A 6398-nucleotide genomic window follows, 5' to 3' on the forward strand; every position below is an offset into this window, starting at 1 on the left:
TTTAGTCTAAGTTATCAACTAGGGGAACTCAGAAATATATTGTTACTCAGAACGTAAAAACTGTCTGATTCCACAAATACACTGAAATCTAGGTGCTTGCATTTCAGTTTACTTTGATTTTTTTTATGCTGTGTTTTTTTTTCGTTTCCAACATTATCACTTTTTTTGCTAATTTCCCTTTTACAACTTTGGCAACACATTAAAATATGAGCAACGACTGCTTTTCCAGAGGACCTGATTTTAATTCCCAGCAACCACATGGTAGCTCACAACCATCTGTAATGGGATCCAATGCCCTCTTCTGGTGTGTCTGAAGACAGTGACTGTGTATGCATAAACATAAAATAAATAAATCTTTTTTTTAAAAAAAACACAATGGGTCAAAAACACTTTTCATCATAATCATGATCATGTTTATCATTACTATTAAGGAGCAATACAAAAAACTTCTTTAAGTTGATCTAGACCAAGTGGAAAGGGAAAAATAAGACTGTGTTATGTCATTCTCATTAAGATTGAGACAGTTGTGGAACTCAGCAACCTGAATCTTTGCATTAGGTCTTCCAAAGGCTTAGTGTTTATTAAGACAGTGAATATGAAGTTATATATTATTTTATTTTTGGTTGTGAGCCTAGCCTCTCTTCAGCCCTGTATATTATTTTAAGACATATGAACATCATTTAGACTTTCGGGGGAAGTGAATTTAGGTAGTTAAGCCTTGATGGAACGATCTGTGACTCAGGGTAACCAACTAAGGTTCTAGGTGACTTAAGGGAACAGTGACTAGTTTGGGACATTTATTAATCAAGGCAACATCAAACATTCTTTTTAGAAGAGACAACTTATTTGCGTTGAATTTTAAGGATGAGATAAACTTATTTAGTGATTTAGTAGCTTTATTTTTAACCTTTTGGTTTTGTATTTTTGATGTCATGGTAAGAAGACTTCCCTTGGGCACTTGAAGTATTAAATGGCTAGAAATATGAATTTTAAAAAAATCAATGAAAAAGAGTTTAGATTCTTTTACTCTAGTAAACAGAAACAATTTCTTCCTTCTCAGGCTTTCTTGATCTATTGTCTCATGTTGGGTGACAAGGAAAAGAAACTTGGGGAAAATATAATTTAAACACCAGAAACCAGGTAAAATAGACTCTTGTGTAGGACAGTTTGGTTTAACCACTTTCTTATGATTGCTCCACTCAGCACAAAGAAATAGGAATCTTACAAATCAATGGCTCTGGTGGACGTGCTGCCCTCCAGCTTGCTCAGTGAGATGACGTTTGTTTGATGTAATATACAATTTGTGTTTTACTCGAGGATCACCCAGATTGCAGTGACCAAGGAGTTGCTATAGGAGTTGACCAGAGCAGCCTAGTTAGCACAGATGTTGAGGAAACAGCTGTTGAGACAGAAGAATGGATTTGAGGCCACCCTGAGTTAGAACAGAGTAGTAGGGGAGTCTGGAAGTCACTTACTCCTCTGTTAATGTCTCCATGTTCCTGTTTTCTCACTGGGCCTGCCTCATCGATAGAGGAGCAGTTAGCTGTTTGCCCCAGGTCACCCAAACGTTCAGACTCAGCCTTCCTGCCTGTTTCTCTTATCCTCATCTTTAATTAGAAAATAAAGTACTTCCCCCAGAAGTATATCGCCTGGATTTCTGAAGCTACACACTGCTCTGAAGTAATACCACAGTGTGGAAGTGAGTCTTGAAGAAGAGGATCCTATCCCCCGTTTTCATCCATCTTCAAGAGCCAGCAGAGAGAACTGATGGTTACCTCCTGGCTGTGGTCATTGGAAGAGGTGGTAGGGCAGCAATGAACCATCACTGGGAAGAGTGGTAAGCAGTTCCACAGCCAGGAAAGGCAGAAACCTTAATTCGCACATGGCCCACATTCTCTTCCTAGAGGTTGTGGGTTTGCTGAGTTAAAATCTAAAGCAGAAAATGTAGCTGTTTATTTATATTTGTGTGGCTTGGGCCTTGAACAACAACAACAACAAAAAAAACAAAGGCAAGTGAAGAAAGAAGAGAAGAAATCAATCAACGGTGGTGCCTGCTATGTCTGTATTTACATAAGTCAAGGTGCATCATTTAGAGAACATAACCACCCAACAAACAACGTGTAATCAGGTCAAGGATATGAATGTGAGTGATATTATTGATAGTATCGATTGTAAGGGAAATGTAGATAAAACCACCCTGCCTCTAGACATCCAATATAATTTGATAACTTAAAGATGCTAACAATGCCAAGTACTGATCAGGGCACGAGGCCCTCATTTATGGCTGATTAAAGTGTTAAAAACTTGGATAGGTACATTTTTAGCATCTTTATTATCTTAGCTTTCAATTTAAAGCAATCCAAAGTTTTCCTCAGTGGTGAACAAAGCTCAGCACTTTATGCTGAGGGAAAGGAACATCACATTTAAGTGGCTAATGTATTTTGTAACGTTAAATATAGGCAAAAATAATCTAGTCAGTCTGTAGTTGCTTAGGGCTGAAGTGTGGGGTATGTTCTAGCAACTTCTTCTTCTATATAAACTTTCTACCTTGGAGGGAAGCTCCTTAAGATACAGGGTATTCTAAGGGTGATGAGACTCTCCATCCTCTAGGGAAGCTCTTTAAGTTCCACAAGTTAAAAACTCGGTTCCTTCAGGAAGTCCCTTGAATTGATCTGCTTTTCTAGAACCTTCTCTTCTCACATGTTTATAAGCAGTGAGCACCCTGGAAAGACACTCTCAGACAACCTAATATACCTAGAAGAGATGGAGTTAGACCAGGCCCCCAAGAAGAAGCAGAGACCAGCTGAGCTCCTTGGAAGAGACAGTTTTTTTCACGTTTCATCTGTTGAGGTGGCTGAGAATTGTGAACTTCAAATTCCAAATTTTCATGAGGCATCACCCATACTGGGGTAAGGTCTTAGTGTTGCAATTTTATATGAACCATTTCTGGTTCTGTAATTTCTCATACATGCTCCTGTAAGTAACCCCAATAAACTCATTGGTTCACCAAGTTGAACTTAATCGTAGCCTTACTTTGTTCTGCCATTGGTTCCCTATCTGGAATGAGTAAACATTTGCTCATGTCTCTTCTGAAATAGTGTCACACAATATGAGGAGGGGCAACTCGTTACAGTATAGAACTTTTTATAAAAATAAAATAGTACATACTGATTGGATGAGTACATGATTTGTTAAAATTGCTGTGCTGGTCACAGAAGTTGGCTCCAGTTATTTGAATTGTAACAATACCTCAACAAGTCATACTTACATGTATCCATGTACAACTACGAGTGAAGTGGGAACTTCTGGTTTGTTTGGAAAGTTAGTTATGTCAAATGATGTTTTGCTGGGTCACATAGGTGAAAGGATGTGTCTGCTGGAGCAGACACAGAATGTTTTCCTGAGGCAGTCACGGGTGAAAGGATGTTTTGATATAACAAACACGTGACAGGATATGTGATGAAGGAGTATAAATATGATCCCACAGGCAGTTGGAGACGAGCGTAGAGCACTGGGTTGGTTTGCTCCACCTTGCTGTTCTTCACTAACGGCATGCATGCATTGGTTTGCCTTACGTGGTGTTGTTGAGTTCTACTTGTGGTACTGGAGTTGAGAGAAACTCATCAAAGAACTGCTTATGAGTTTCCTGCAGCAGCTTGCTTAGGCCGGTTGGCAAGTTTTGCGGTTTCTTCAGGATTGAAATGTTCTACTGTTCTTGTCTGATGTCTGCCTGCCGAGAGGACTGGACTGGTGCTGTTGGTCTGCGTTTTGCCTGCCTTCCTAGAGTACTGCAGCTGCTGAGCCATATTTGGTGTTTGGTAGGGACTGAACTGCTGCCAAAGAAGATCGAGCTCACTCTCAAAGAACTATTGCTGAGCAGGTCTATTTTTTCCCATATCCTAATTACTCTTCTCTTTCACTACCTCTCTGGTTGGGTGGTGGGCAAGAGGAGAGGTTAAAAAATAGGCTGCAAAAATTTATGACTACATATGAGTAACTGAGGATATGAAATATAAAAATAAATCCCCAAACCTCAATATAACTGGACCAAAGATGAAACTTGAGCTGTATCTCTGGCCCTGGAGGAGGTACATCTTGAATGACCTAGAAGACCACTGATAGATAGCTACCTAAAGCCAGTTTCAGGAGCCATAGTGGTATTTATTATCTAGTAGGATGTTTTCTGATAATGAAGAAAGCCATTTATTAGTCTGTGCTGGCATGTATGTAGGTCCCTCCACTGGAGCATGGGCAACCTACCGGTGGCCAGGTCGCCAAAGAAAAATAATTCTACCTCCACTGACAGCCATCAACTGCCAGTAGTTCCTCAATAGGAGATGGGATCGGTGACTCTCCATTGTTGCAGTAGTATATTAATCCACTCTATATTTTCTGGCTGGTATGTGCATGCTTCTTGCTATTGCCCCAATGTTCTGATTCCTGAAAGAAAGACACATGTACGCAGCCTTATATTTAAAATACCTTGAACGCCTCACTGGCTGGGCCACTCCCTAACTCCATGTGATTACCACACACTCCCCTCTGATATTCCTGAGTTAACACTCACTAAATCTTTGTTTCACCTTTGCTGCTCTGGACCCTCCTGAGGCAGCTTTCTTCCTGCACCTACAAGTCTGCTGTCTCTCCCTCCTGCACCTTTTCAGCGTGGTCTGCCTCCTACACCCTTGTCATGGTTGAATCCCCTTTTCCTCCTTCCTTGCAGGAATCCTAAACGTCCTGCCTCTGTCTAACTGCCCAGTCATTGGCCGTCGATAGTTTTATTGACCAGTCAAAAACCAACTAGGGACAGGTTTCCTTTAGTTCTATGCGCAGGACTCTGAAAACAGGTTTTTGGGCAACATAATTAGCACGAGAACACAAGTTGCTCCACTCCATCCATGCTAGACTATTGACTGGCTTGATCTTACACAGGTCTTCTGAAGATAACCACAGGTACTTGTGAGTTCTTGAGAGTTGCACCCATTTTGTATTCAAAAGACAGCATTTCGCACAACTTTTGCCCATCCCTTGGCTCTTACATTGTTTCCGCCCACTCTTCTGTGTTCCCCAAAACTTTGGGAGGGAGATTTACGTAGTTCTCCTATTGATGGCTGAGAACTCTAGGTCACTGATTCTGAACACTTTGACAATTTATGAAGGCCTGCATTAACTCCTGATAACTGCAAAGAAAAGCTTTCTGAGCAAGGTTCAGAGCAACACTAATTTATCTATTAAGAAGGCAGTTCAACAACATAACCATTTAACAAAACAATAGTAAGTTACTCTCTAGGGCCTATAATCTTCTGAGCGATGGGCCACTGGCCAGGCTTAGAGTACTAACTGTGACTTCCCTTCTGTGGAGCAGGCCTCTAATCTCATCAGAAAGCAGTCGGATACTTCTGCAACAGTCATGCCATTGCACCAGTGGGTGTATCATGTCTGTTAGGTTGGAGTTACAGTATTCAGGATACAGACTGTAGTCTTTTCTGCCACAGTCGCTTACATAGCATCTTCAGGCACTATTAAAACTAGAGAGAAGGGAGGAAGTTTTATTTGTATTATTTAAAAATGTATCTATCAGGGCCGGGTTATCATTATTGATGGCTGAGAGCTCTATATGCTGGCCTGAAATTCACTCTTTTGCAGCAAGTGGTGTTGATTTTCTTATTATCCTACCTTTACCTACTAGACACTGAGATTACAGGTGTATGTCACCATAATCAGTCAATTTTACCTACTGAATGAAAACTCTGGAAGCAAAGTAATAAAATATATACTCTCTAATAATAGTGGTAGCAATAAATGTATTTTGTGCCTTCTTACTGCCAGACAGTGTCTCACTTATTTATTAAAATTTCTTTGGATTTTGGTTATTTCCCCCACTTAACATCAAAAATTAGAAACTTATAGGAAGGCAAAATAAATTTCCCTAGATCATACTGTTGGTAAGTAGAAAAGCCAGACTTGTATTGAGGACTAAGATTTCAAAGTTCTTATTCTAAATACTTAATTAGGACACTAAAGGAACTAGTCACAGTTTTCCTGGGACAGTAAGCACGACAACTCACACTGATTATAGGCCAATAATAAAGAGAGTGACCATTGAGAGAGCTACTTTTTGGGGAAAAGTTGTATTCATCTTTGTATCCAGTTTCTGGGATGACTGTAAGAAAAACTTTTAGAAATGTCCAGAAAAAATTGGCTACTATGGAAGAGCCTAATTAAAAGTCCTAGAACTAAATTCACAAGCACGGGAGCCTTGCACATAGAGGTATTGCTGAAATCAGGAAACAAATTGGTAGGTGCTTAATCGGGCTTTAGCAGGTTTGGAGGTCATTGAGGATGGACTCTCCCCCTCAAGTTAACTTTGGACTTTATCTCCCATTTCCCTGGTAACT

This window comes from Rattus norvegicus, chromosome 8 (assembly GCF_021556685.1).
Source record: "Rattus norvegicus strain SHRSP/BbbUtx chromosome 8, alternate assembly SHRSP_T2T, whole genome shotgun sequence".
NCBI lineage: Eukaryota > Metazoa > Chordata > Mammalia > Rodentia > Muridae > Rattus > Rattus norvegicus.